Genomic DNA, 14,070 nt, shown 5'->3' on the forward strand with positions numbered 1-14,070 from the left:
TTCATTTGGTGGTGGTAACGCCAAGTTATTTTCGGTCACAGTAAATCGGTGCAGAAGTTTGTGGTGCGATCTTGCACAAATTTGACATCTAGTCGATTTACACTTCGCAACCGTGTGACCTTATCGCAGACAATTTAAACATAATGAGGCTGACTTGACAAACTCCAACCGTTGCATTACAGCAAGGCGAGCGAACGGACTACACTGGGCAAGACTATGGTCTTGTGCGTTGCAATAACTGCAAGCTTGTTTATTGGAAGCGGAGCAAGCCAACGAACAAGCCATTGTGCTGCTTCCCGAACCCAATTTTCTCCTGTTTTGGCTTGTCAGTCTCTTCAGCGGACAGGTGCTGGTACCTACGGTTTAATATTTTTTCGAAATCGGACCACAGCGGCAATTCCTCATAATCCAGTGACTCTTCCCATTTTTCTCTGGTCACTGGATCTACTCTACTCAAAACTAAATGAATGATCATTGAGTTTGCAATTTTAGTGTCATCTCCTATGGATAAGAGTGACCCATAGATCGATGACACTGTGTCGATGAGACCTCTCAACGACGACGCAGATGGCTGGGAAACTTTCGGAAGGCTGAATAATTTGCTTATTTGGTTCGCAAAGATGAGACATTCGTAATCGTAAACTCTTTTTAGACTAGCACTAGCAATTTGTCATAATTACTCTCGGTGACTTGGAATGCCTTGATAGTTCCTAAGGCTTCACCAGAGAGGCAAGAAATTAAATGGTTAAATTTCTCGATAACAGGAATGTTCACATCCTTGTCTACTAATGTCTCAAAGAGACTCATGAAGTTTTTAAACTCCGAATAGCTTCCATTGAATTTTGGCAATGCCAAACTGGGAAGTCGAGCTCGAGTTGGGGCTGCAGGAATTGCAGTAGCTGGTGGGGACTCTTCAGCTAACGTGAAGGCATTTAATAAAGACATCACCCTTGCCTTAGTTGTTATCTCTAATTCTTCCAACTCGGCTCCAAATTCATCTTCCTCATCTAATTGCTCGATCTGGTCTTGCAACTCGTTTGCCTTAAATATTGTCTCATTTAAAACCTGAAGCCTGCACTCTAGCTCGGTCTTCACTAAAGGAACTGACCCAGCTTCCAAACGTTCCTCTAACCGGCGAATGCTTTTTACCCTGACATTTAATCTTCTTCTTAATTCATCAAGAGTCGTGGATTTTAGTTTCTGTTTATTACTTTCCATTTTAAAATTTATTTATTTATTTTTAATAAACAGACGACGATAAAAAATTTAAAAGTTTTTGTTTTTATTTTTAAATAAAATTTTTTTTTTTTTTTTTTTTTTTTAATTTATTTGTGAATTAGCAAAAATAAAAATTTTTGACTTATATAAAAAAATTTTTTATTGTAATTATTTAATTAATAAATTAAATTCAAAAAACGAAAACGAACGAAAAAAAATATTTAATTTAATATCTAGCGAAAACGAAAAATAATTAATTAATATGGCAAAAAAAATAAAAATAATTAATTAATTATTTGATAGTCGAATAATGTTGATAGTCGAGGCACTGAGTATCCAAAAAAAATAGTTGGTTGCCAATGACACCGAAAAAGGTGTATACCCCACAATTATAGGGTAGCGCGTCACTTGGCGTTCCGGTAAAATAAAATGCGCCAAACCAATGTATATACATACATACATATATAGCAGCGGACAACGGTTGGAGCGAAAACGAAAATTTTACCGCTGCATATATTTGTATGTACGCCAAATTATTTATGCACGTAAATATGTATTATATTTGTACATATTTTTGTATATAAATAAATGTTTGGCTGCACTAAATTTAACAATTTTGTTTGGCGAAAACTAACGAGGGGTAAAGGGGAGGGCGACAGTGATGTGGATATGTATTTATGTTGATTATCAATTTTAGCCACAGGCAGTTTGTTAATAATTTAACTAACTACTCAAATTTTTAAGCTCTACTAATTTCAAGTACGTATGCGCCAAGAATTGCAAGGAGGGTGCAATATTTCAGCACAAGACGAAGATTTAATTTGTCTCTTCTCAACTTTCAATTTTTCGCACAAATACCTGGGGTTCTGCCTTGGGATCCTTTAATCCCGCTGCCACTTTCCTGTTGCAGTCGATGCAGGTGCACGGCATGGACGTAGATAGGTATCGATGAGTGGCGAAGATCCTGCGGTGATGATCCTGGAGGCTGGAGGCTTGAGGGTTTCACGACGCGGTGATTTTTGGTTTTTATTTTCCACTTCACGGACGCGTCGCGAGCAGCTCTTTAAATTGGAGGTATTTTTTTTTTGTTGTTTTTATGTGTAATTACACAGTGTCACTGTCACTTTGTTTTTGTTTATTTATTAAATATCTCGCACTAAGTCCACCCGGGGGCGCCAAAATGTTCACTGAGATTGTTTTATCTCAAACCAAAACAAAAAGGGTGGCTGCTAATATTTAAAAAAAAACTGGGCGAAAACGAAAACGAAAGGTCTTGCCTCTTCAACGTTATAAATTCGAGTATTTTTTCTAATCTTTCTCTAATCTTAAGCCTAACTTATCTATTGCGGCGAAGCGGGGCGAATTCGCACAAGAGCGAATATGAGCTTTCGCTCCCGCTCCGCCCTAAGCTATCTAAGAGTAAATTTACAGACTTACAACTAACAAATACAATTCAGCTATAATTATAATTCAAATTTTTCGACTTTAATAAATGTAAATCAATTTACAGGTATCATTATAATTTACAGGTATCATATATCGACTTTTTCCATCTCTCTGGAAAGTGTCCGTGTCTCGTTATTGCATAGAAGAGCTGGCAAATAGCTCGAACAGCACAGAAAGGAAGTTCAATTATCATTTTTGGTGATATTAGGTCGCATCCTGGAGATTTTTTTGGGTTGAGTTCGTTTATGATTTTGAGTAACTCATGTGGCCTAAATACAATAGGTTCATACGTTGATGTGTCGATATCTGATGTTGCTGGCAGTGAGATCCCGTTTGATGATGTGTTGGGCTGAAATACATTTTGAAGATGCTCTGCGAATTTGACGGCTCTTTCTTCGTCGCTTCGAGCCCAGTTTCCTGTGGATGTGCTTATTGGCATTGCAGATTCGATTGGTGCGTAGAGAGATGAGTGTGCTCTCCAAAGTGGGAACTTGGACTTCATTGGGGATAACTGTTCTATGTTATGTTTTTGCGACCCTTCTTCTTCATGACGAAGTGCAGCTGAGAGCCTTTCTGTAGCGTCTTTTAACCTTTGTTTTGCTGTTGGTGATCTGTTGGATTGCCATTCTCGCCGTGAGCGTCGCTTTGCTAGAACGAGCTGCTCTATTTCAACGTTCGTGTATCTATAATTGTACGATGTTTTTCGCGTTTGTGGAGTTGATACGCGAGCTGCTGCGACCAAGACGGATGCAAGAGTGTTTGTGGATAAGTTGATATCAGCTTAGTCATTCAGACGTGGATTCAACTCAATGTGCGAACTTACATATTTTTTGTACTTATGCCAATTGGTTTTATTCGTTGTTAGTCAGAATGGTTTATCTACCGCAACTGGATGTAGATTTAGATGAAGAAGTACAGGCGAGTGATCGGACGATAGATCTGGTAAGGAGTTGGCACTTATCAGGTTGCGAGGAATGTTTTTTGTGACTGCAAAATCTATCAAGTCTGGCAGTTTTCTAGGATCTGTTGGCCAATATGTAGGTGTCCCAGGTGACACACAGTCTAGCTTGTTGCTTGCTTTTATTATTGCATTGTACAACTGCCTTCCCTTAGGAGTCACAAGTCGAGATCCCCAGTGCGTGTGCTTGGCATTGAAGTCTCCTGCTGCTATAAATTGTTCGCTCAGAGAGTTGAAATATTCCATGAATTGGGATTTTGATATTGTGAACCGAGGAGGGCAGTATATGGCGGCAAGCTTTAAAGATCGGGAATCCATTTGCACATCTATTAATGTAGCTTCCATGAAGTTAGTGGCGAAGCTATTGTGGAAGCAGTGCTTGATGCGATTTCTAATCAGAATCCCAGTGCCTCCATGAGCTTTCCCGTCTGGGTGATTCGAGTTGTAGAATAGATAGCCTCGAATTTGAAAATTATATTTATTTGTAAGATGAGTTTCTGCGAGTAGCATTACATCGATATGGTAATTAATAAGGAACTGAGTTAACTCGAGTTTGCGCTGTGAGACGCCGTTTGCGTTCCACAGTGCTATACGGAGTGGAGCCATTGATTATTTAGTCTGTTTTTGAGCAACAAGCAGCTCAATCAAAACGTTCTGGTTTCGCATAAGATCTTGCATAGTTGTCTGCATGAATGACATGAATTCCATCATACTTTGTTGAAGATTACATATCATTGTTTCAAGTTTGTTCGTAGACGGTTCTTCTGGTTGATGAGGGGGTACTGATGATCTTGGATTGGTGGGAGCGGTAATTTTAAGACCCAATTTAAGAGCAGTTGCATAGCTTGCGGATTTGTCGGTGACCTCGTTATTGGCTAAAGATTTAACAGCTGAAGGGGGGATGACATTACGTGTAGATTTCATAGGTGGTGTATGTGAGCAGTGGTCACTCTTTGGTGTGTACGACTTTTCAGTTCCTTGTAGACTGGACAGCCCCTGTAGTTAGCCGTATGGTTGCCTCCACAGTTTCCGCACTTTTTGCTGCTGGGATCCTCTTTATTTTTTGGGCATTTGTGAGATTCATGAAGGTCTCCACAAGCAACGCATACTGGACGAAGCGTGCAATAAGACCTTGTGTGGCCATATTCCTGACAATTATTACACTGCACCGGTCCATTTCTTTTGTGCGGCTCCTCTACCGCAATTCTGCGGTGTAGTAGGAACTGGAGAGTAAAAATTGGATGCACTTCATTTTTTTTCAGAGGCTTGGATTTGGTTTCGGGTTCAAGTTCTACCTTGAAAAGAGGTTGAGGCTTTCTTTCTCTATTCAAAATGTTACTAACATTTTTTACATTAAAACCTTTCTCCATCAGTGCTCTTGTAACTTCATCTGGTGTTACTTCCGGCTCGATACCTTTTAGTACTACTTGCTGGCCCTTACTGCTTTTTAATTGGTACGTGTAGAAGTTTTTATTATTGTCGTTTAAATACTTCGACAGAATTCTGTAGTTTGCTTCCGTATTAGTCTGAACTTTAGTTTCATGAATATTTCCCTTTGTTAATGGAATTATGTGGAAATTGTCTGGTCCTATTAGATTCAGTATCGAGTTTACGAGAGTATTCGAACTTTTCTCTCGGATGTAAATCGGCGGCGGCTTAGGCTTTTTGTTTTCCCCTACGATGACTTCAGGAGGTGTATCATCGGATTTATGCTTCTATGGGCTTCTCTATTGTAGATTGTTTTGAGGTGCCTCGAGTTATTTTAGCAGAGTTACCAAGTCTAGAGTTCTGCGGGCTAAGATTTCGTTTTATTTGTATGTAGCGATCCATACCAGTCTGTACGGCCGAACGTTGTTTTGAAGGGGGCACGCTGGTGTAAGGTGCTGCATTATTTGCTTGCACTGCAGTTTCCGATATTACGGTAGATGGTATTGCGCGAGCAGTCGATACCATTGTAGTTGTTGTTATTATTGTTGCCGTTGCAGTTGCTAATGAAGTTACTGTACTGGTGACCGTGGCTATGCAGGCAGGCATGAGGGAAGGGTATGGGGTTTTATCCAACGAGAGCGCAGGAGAGCAAGAACGCGCCCTGCCTTGCGATGTTGGATAGAGTTCATTACTCGGGGCTAAGGTTATTGATCGCGGTTGGTTATTTTTTGTTGGGTTTGCGGTCGCGTTGTCTTGCGTTGGCACAAATGAGTGGTATGCGTTGTTACGTAGCAAGGAGAGTCGACGCTCGTCTTGCTGACGTTGGAGCACCGTATGAGTGTCGAATTCACTCATAGCTTAATGTTTTTGCTTTTCTTATTTTTTTTTCTTATCTACACAAAAAGTACGAAGTTCATCGCACTAAGCGTCTTTTCGCCCACTGTGTATTTTTGTTTAGAGCTTGCACTGCACTATGCTTAGTTTTTGTTTAATTTTCGTAGCACGATCAGAAGACAAAAAGAAAGCACGTCTGCACTCGCCGACGTTCGCGAACGAATAAAAAACACATGTTTGCGACGAATATCCAGTTTTAACTGCAGGGGTATATCAACTTCGGCCCCGCCCGAAGTTAGCTTTCCTTTCTTGTTTATGTTATGATATGTATTTTTCGCTTTTATTTTGTTGAAACTTGTGTTTTTATATCATACAAAAGTATTGTTTTGTTTTGCTTTTTTTTGTTTGTTTGGATGTTTTTTTTTTAAACATCGAAAATTATCGATGCACTGGGAATCGATTTTTTCCCAGCTCTACCTCAAACCACTTTACCAAAAAGAGACAAAGCAGAAGCTTTGAAGAGAGCAATTGGAGCAGTCAATAGAAACTTCAGAAATAGAGATATGAGCCTCTATTGCACAAGAAAAAAAAACGAAACACAGAAAAATGGGAAAGAAGAGCTGTAATTGGATTAAAATTAAATTTATCGGGGGTAGGTTCTCGTTCTTGACTAGCACCACATCGTTCAGGGCCAAGACAGGGCCGAAGGCACGCCATTTGGAGGGTTGATGAAGAAGCTTTAAAAACTCTTCTTTCCCTCGCGACAAGAAAAACTGCTGCAGGAAAGACATGCGCTGTCAGCTGTCCAACCGGTTGAAGTTGAGCTTTATGACATCAGGCTCGATAAAGCTGACTGAATCGAATGATGCCATGGAGCCAAACTCCGGCAATGTCCGTTGATGCTCATCACTTATAAATAATCGCAGCAGCTTCTTTAGCTCGTTTTTGCCTCCAACAAAGATGGTTGCGCTATGAGACCAAGTAAGCTGTGGCTTTGGCCGGTGCATATAAGCCGCATCAATGCTTGCAGAAAAGAAATTGTGGACAGATCTATTACAAGCTCTTGGTGGACGACTTTGGTGACAAAACAAATGAAACCGCTGACGTAAAATTTTACTGGAGCCTTTATTACGCACTTCCGAATTATAATAAAAAGGCCCACAGAAATCCACACCAGTGACTCCAAAGACCTGGGAGCCGTTAACTCTTTGCTCCGGGAGACAAGCCATAATGTCCAGCCAAAGCAACAGATGCTTAGTCCGGAAGCATCGGATGCATTTGTGTATTGCCTTCGTCACCGTTTTTCTCCCCCCAATTGGCCAATATTGGCTCCGAATGATTGGCAACAGCGCGCGAGGTCCCGTACGTAGCTTCCACTGATGGAAATCAACAATTATAGCCAGCGTAACTGGATAGCTTCTAGGATGTATAATTGGATGCTGACTCTCAAAATTTTACAGGAAACAGACCAAATTTATCAAAAAAGGGAGAGAATAAGGCAAGTGCACGGCTATCTCCATTCCATTTTGAAGCGCCTTTATGTCCTCCCTAAAATGCACACGCTGCACAAATGCAATAAAAGCTGCGTTTCAGACTTGATATCGCTTGAATTAGAGTACTTAGAAACCGCTGTTACAATAAGGTGTTTTCAGTGAGATGCAACGCAGCCACTTCGGGCGAGTATATCAACGAAGCTGGAGTTACACAAGGAAGTGTACTAGGCCCTTGTCTATATGTTTTTGTATACTGCGGATATTCTTGCTAACGAACGTCAACGTTCGCCGACGATACCGCTATCGTTAGTCGCTCCAGATGCCCAACCCAAGCAACAAACAAGAGTTTCTTATCTTAGAGTAGTGGAAAGGTGGATGACGCACAAAAGTGTAAACATGTAACGTTATCTCTTAATAGACAAACATGCCCTCCGCTTTCACTAAACGGTATGCAAATCAAGCTAACGAAGTTACGTACCCTGGCGTCCACCTCGGCTAATCTGGCTAATCTGACTAATATAGATCTATATCTAATCTAGATCTAATCTAGACTAATCTAGATAACACCTAAAACTAAACGCTAGCAGCCTTCACTGCATCATAAGCTCACGATCTTCACTGTGCCTGGACTACAAATAACTAGTCTACTAGTCTGGCGTTGCCAGATCCCACGGGAGCAGTTTTTCTATCTATCACAACATGTATGATTAAAACCATCTTTATATAAGGGAATGAACTCAACTTAAGGGGTTATAAACAGTTGTGATATTTGAAAAAATCGATTTTTTTTATTGCATATTCTTTAAGTTTATTCTATTGGGAAAACTCTCACAAAAATTCATAACAATCGGAGCATTAGAACCGAAGCTGTAGCTATTTATAGCGCACTATCTGCATATAAAACTTAAACAAACTTGAAACTTTAAACGCGATTATCTCAGAATCTTTTTTTTGGGAAATTACCTTTTCGGTGGACACGATTACTAAAAAACTTCGAATCCGATCAATACCAAATTTTGACCCCTTATTTATTATGATATTAGCTAGTCCGTGAACGAGGGATTTTTAAAGCAAAAAAAGAAAATCTTATACCTTGAAAAAGTCGCCATTTTTTTTAAATTAACATTTTTAAAAATCCCTCGTTCACGGACTAGACAATACAATATACTCACTAAACTTTTTTGAATTTTGGATTTCGGATGAACCGTTTTCGAAAAATCATTTCCACCGCAAGACACCATCGAAAAAGACGATTCGGGCATTCGGCTATAACATTTTTGTTATGTAATATTTTTTTATCAAAAAATTTAATTAAGTACCCAGAAACATGTACTAAACAACGTCGGTAAAACATTTTTCATAACGATTTTCTATGGTGTCAAAAAAAAATCGGTAAAAATCCATATTTTTGCGCGGTACAACTGTATATAACCCCTTAATTAATTTTCACGCCGTTCATAAAGAACTAAGAGACTAACGTGAAAATTTGTTTGAAGAAGCTTTTTCCTGCCAAAGTGAACTTCGAGAAATTTGCGGATCGGGTCAGCCAGAGGCTATATCGCGACCGAGAATCATTCGTGGAATAAACGGTAAACTAATGCAGTCTCAGATGAAGCCGTTAAAATTAAGGAAGTTGGCCATGGAAGAGTAGACGTATAACAGACAAATCGCAGAGGAGTCACAGACAGCCGGAAGCGAACATAAGGTATCAAAGAGAGGAACAACGACAAGCTGGACCGACACAACCACGATACAATAATTATATGGAAGTTTGGTTGACAAAATTAAGTCCGTTAAAAATAACGAATCTTCAGAAAGTTGATTAAGTACTATGTAAACATGCATCAAGTGCATCGGGTTTTATTTCCGATACTTTTATAAGAATAAACGTTTTGTCAACATTGTTATTTATATGTTTAAATAATTTTTTTAAATTGTTTAAATTGAAGTATTCGCTGTTTTTGTTTTTGTATATATATATTTTTATTCAAAGATAATTTAAAATATAATACATTTTTCAAAAAAAACGCTATTGAATTTACGCCTGCATTTCATATTCTGCCTTCAACAATTTTTCGTTAAAATGCAAAAAAAAACTTTTTAAGAATAAAACAAAAAAAATATATGTTCTTGCTTTTCTAGCTTTATTTTCTAGGGGATCGTGATATGAGCATGTAATAAATATATGGGAAATGGAATGGGAATTAAATTCTAAATAATTATAAAACAAGAAAGGAAAGCTAACTTCGGGCGGAGCCGAAGTTTATATACCCTTGCAGTTAAAACCGCATATGTATCGATAGCTTTAAAACTGAGAGACTAGTTTGCGTAGAATCAGACAGACGGAGATGCTCATATCAACTCAGGAGGTGATCCTGATCAAGAATATATATACTTTATAGGGTAATAACGACAAATTCAATTAAATACTCAATTACGACAAATCAGCAAGATCAGGGATGGTACCCAAGATGTGATAGAGAAACCAAGGATATGTATGGGAATTGAGGTGGCAGCAACAGAATCAGATGTGGACACTAACCTCAATGCAAAAGCCAGGTAACAATCTAGTACCGCAGATTGAACCGGCGCAGATTTAGAACCATGGGTCATTAAGCGAGTGCATTCACGATAGAATCAAACTAGGAAGCTGAAGGCGGAAATCTACAGTGTAAAGGGTCGCCAAGGGAATCACCCAGATCGCCCAGAAAATGGGGCAATTATATTCGCACGTCTGTGCTCTTTGATTACTTTTTTATTTCTCACTTTAATTCGAAAGATAAAGAATTCTCTAAGTCTAAATACATAAGTTTGGCGAGCGCTGCGCTGCCAGTTTAGCCGGCAGCGGAGCGGCTACATTACATATTTCTTATATACATATAATTAGGTGGTATGTTGTTGGGCGAGCATGTCACATGAGCATGCACGCTTAGTTTATGTAAATGTATAGAGAGTGAGTCTTATGCACACATGTCTTTGGCATATGCGGTCAGCGTGGGAACGCTGACTTAGCCTAACTCATAATTGGGCGGTCATATTTCGCGCACTTGAATTGGTTTATTTGTTTGTTATATGCATGCAGTGTACAGAGTTACCTCGCTACACATATGTGCATATTACATCTCCCTACTTTTGAAAAATAACGCAACCTAGTGAAGTTATTTTTAAAAATCAAAGTATTTTTTTTTATATTTTTTTTTTCATGCTAAAAATTGACAATTTTATTATAATTATATTTGAGTGTTTTCAGTGTTTTCTTTTTCATATATGTATATATCTATATAGTATTTTTGAAATGTATGACCGTTGATTCTTCTGAATTAAAAATTTTTATCCTATCCTTATGTACTGTTAGTTTTTTGTTTATATGTCCTGAAATAAGTTTTACTCCTATAGTTCTACTCTATAGGGCCCTGTGTATTGGAAGTCTAATTTATGTCCTACTTCATTTTTAAGTAAAACTTTATCTCCTATTGATAGACTTATTTCTTTAGCATTTTTAACATAATATTCCTTATTTTTCTGCTTATTCGAGTCAAGCATATTTCTTGCTCTTTTGTATGCAACTTCTAATTTATATTTACTTTCCTTAGCGTGATCATCTATGTTATATAATGGTTCTATATCATTTACGCTATTAAAATGCTTAGGTAAGTTACTTGTTTTTCCAAAGACACGTTCATATGGATAATAGTCATGTGCCATAGATGGGGTCGTGTAGAAACAGTATACGAAATATTCGATCCATACAACCCAATCAGTTTTATCAACCGATATATATGAACATATGTATTCATTAAAAGTTCTATGACTTCTTTCGACTGTTCCAACTGTCTGATGGTGGTGTGCAGTACATGTAATATAAGTTATTTTACATTAATATAAGTAATATAAGTTAAGTATTCCCATGTCCGTAATGAACGTCTTCATTGGACCGTATTTCAGAATAAAATTTTCGAATATAGCCTTCGCTATTGTATTAGCATTTTTATTTGGAATTGGAATTGCTACTAAATATTTAGTCAGGTCACAAATTAATGTGACTGCATATTAATGTGACTGCATGTTTGCGTTTTCTGACTTGGGTAGTGGACCTATAGTGTCTACTATAACCCTGTCAAAGGCTTTTAAAGGGGTTTCAGTAATAGCAAAGATTATAAAGTACATAGATGGGACATCAGGGCCCAAAACGGTCAACTTTTTGCGTCGAGCTTGTTGGTGAGGGGGGAACGCACATGCATACGATTCTATTTTTAGAACTCTTTACATGTATCCGTCAACAAAAATGTGAACCTATGTATGTATGTGTGACTGCTCGCACGACGGAGTAAAAATGTTTTGGCTTCCAAATTTCAATTTCAATTTCTCGTTTCTGTTTTCGATGCGCCGATGTGGTAGTTGGTAGAAGAAATAGTATTTTTAGAGGGGTTTTAACATGTTTATTTATTTTTGCTTTTTGGCATTTTTCACATTTCTGGATATGCTGTGTTATATCACGAGTCATACCTTTCCAGTAATAATTTCTTTTTACCTTGGCCAAGGTTTTTGTAATGCCTGTATGACCTCCTTGTATAGGATCATCATGGAATGCAAACAATATTGCTTCTTTCTCTTTAACATTTGTTAAAGTGGTCACCGGGTTGAGTAGCACTACTCTTAATGTATTTAATAATTCATTGCCCATATTATACCCTTGCAGAGGGTGTTATAATTTGGTCCAAAAGTGTGCACCGCAGTGAAGGAGACATCTCCGACCCTATAAAGTATATATATTCTTGATCAGGATCACCTCCTGAGTTGATATGAGCATGTCCGTCTGTCCGTCTGTCTGCTTCTACGCAAACTAGTCTCTCAGTTTTAAAGCTATCGACTTGAAACTTTGCACACACCCTTCTTTCCTTTGCACGCAGTATATAAATCGGAACGGCCGGGATATCCTATAGCTGCCATATAACTGATTGATCGGATATGGTATAACTTTGGTGTTTTTAGAGTTAGAGAGTTCAAATTCGACGTGAGGGCTATTTTTGGCAACACATTACGACATGCCAAATTTGATAAGGATCGGCCGACTATATCTTATAGCTGCCATACAACTGAACGATCGGAAATGGTATTTGGTAGAAATATCGACTTTCGTATTTTTGAAGATAGAAGTTTGGGACTTTTTTTTAGATTTTTTGTTGTAATTAATTGGTTTTATTATGATGTAATCATAAGGATCGGCCAACTATATCCGATGTTTGCGATACTGGAAGGGTATATCAACTTCGGCTCCGCCCGAAGTTAGCTTTGCTTTCTTGTTTTTGAAATCATCTATTGAAATTTTTTCAAAGATGTTTTCCCGCGGTGCCATTTTCAATTGGCTTATTTTTAATGTACCGGCTTCTTTTTCAAGCCTTGGAAATAGTTGTCCTTAGTCAATATTTCCATTTGCACATAAATCATCAATATCTTTTCTTGCTATAATTTTTATACCATGTTTAAATAAACATAGCGCATCTTTTATATGCAAGGTCACTACTTTACGTATTTTTTCATTATTTATGACCGAGTCATACGTTGGGCTGAGAAGCTTTTTCTGTAGATTGCCTTGGCAATCCTACTTTTTCATTATCTGCGCAGATATTTCGTCTACTTTGGTACCTGGTAGTGACTTTCAGGATTTTATTGTGTATGTCTTTAAATTCGGATATTGTTATCCTAGATAGGGCGTCTGCCACGAAATTATCTTTACACTTTAGGTGCTCGACAGTAAAGTCATATTCTTCTAATTCTAGATGCATGCGTGTTAGTTTAGAACTGGGATTTACCATAGAAAATAAATATGTTAAAGGTCGGTGATCTGTTTTAATTGTAAAATGTTTTCCATAAATATATGGTCGGAAATGTAATATTGCCAAGTGAATTGCTGCTAATTCTTGTTCTGTAGTACTCTTATTGCTTTCACCTTTTGTGAATGCTCTCGATGCGTAAGCAATGGGAAGTTAGAGTCCGTTACAGTTTTTGGTTAAAACTGCTCCACATGCTTGCTTACTTGCATCAGTGATTAATCAAAATTCGTTGCTGAAATCGGGATATTGCAACAGGGTTGGTTCCATAAGTTTCTTTTTTAAATACAGGAATGCTTTTTGGCATTCGTCTGTCCATAAAAATGGGAAATTTTTTTTATTTAATCGTGTTAAGTGCCGTGAATAGTCGGCGAAGTTTTTTATAAAACGTCGATAATAGTTGCAGAATGCAACGAATCGTCTAGCACTGTCCCCATCGTGTGGTACGGGATAATTCATGATGACATCATACTTTTTGTCATCTGGAAGTATTCCTTTATCTGTGCACTTGTGACCAAGAAATGTCACTTCATGCATAAAGTGAACATTTTTGTGGATGTAATTTGAGGTTATTTTTTCTACAGAGTTCAAATACATTGGTTAGGTTTTTGATCATATGTTTTTCTGAACATCCAATGACGATAAGATCGTCCATATAAAGGAATGCTTGGGATGGTTCTAGACCCAAGAATGCTATTGTCATCATTCTCTGAAATGAATTTGGTGCTATTTTTAAACCAAATGGCAATCGCGTGAAATGATATGAGCCGTTGTTGGTTGGTGAAAAACTGACATAAGGTCAAGGCATGAAAAGTATTTAGCTCTACCTAATTGATCAAGTATGTCGTCAATTCTAGGTAGG

General features: G+C 38.0%; 1 protein-coding gene across 2 annotated transcripts in view; it reads left to right on the forward strand.

The window, feature by feature from the left end:
• Positions 1 to 14,070, forward strand: part of LOC108134345 (uncharacterized) — a 233,110-nt gene that overhangs the window by 101,517 nt on the left and 117,523 nt on the right. The window contains exon 2 of one of the 2 annotated variants that reach the window (XM_017254623.3): positions 10,971 to 11,027. The exons of the other annotated variant lie outside the window; for it this stretch is intronic. The gene's annotated coding sequence lies outside the window, so the exon portion shown is untranslated. The remainder of the gene's footprint in view (positions 1 to 10,970; positions 11,028 to 14,070) is intronic. 2 annotated transcript variants of the gene reach the window in all.

The sequence above is a fragment of the Drosophila bipectinata genome, chromosome XR (assembly GCF_030179905.1).
Source record: "Drosophila bipectinata strain 14024-0381.07 chromosome XR, DbipHiC1v2, whole genome shotgun sequence".
In the NCBI taxonomy this organism is placed as follows: Eukaryota; Metazoa; Arthropoda; class Insecta; order Diptera; family Drosophilidae; genus Drosophila; species Drosophila bipectinata.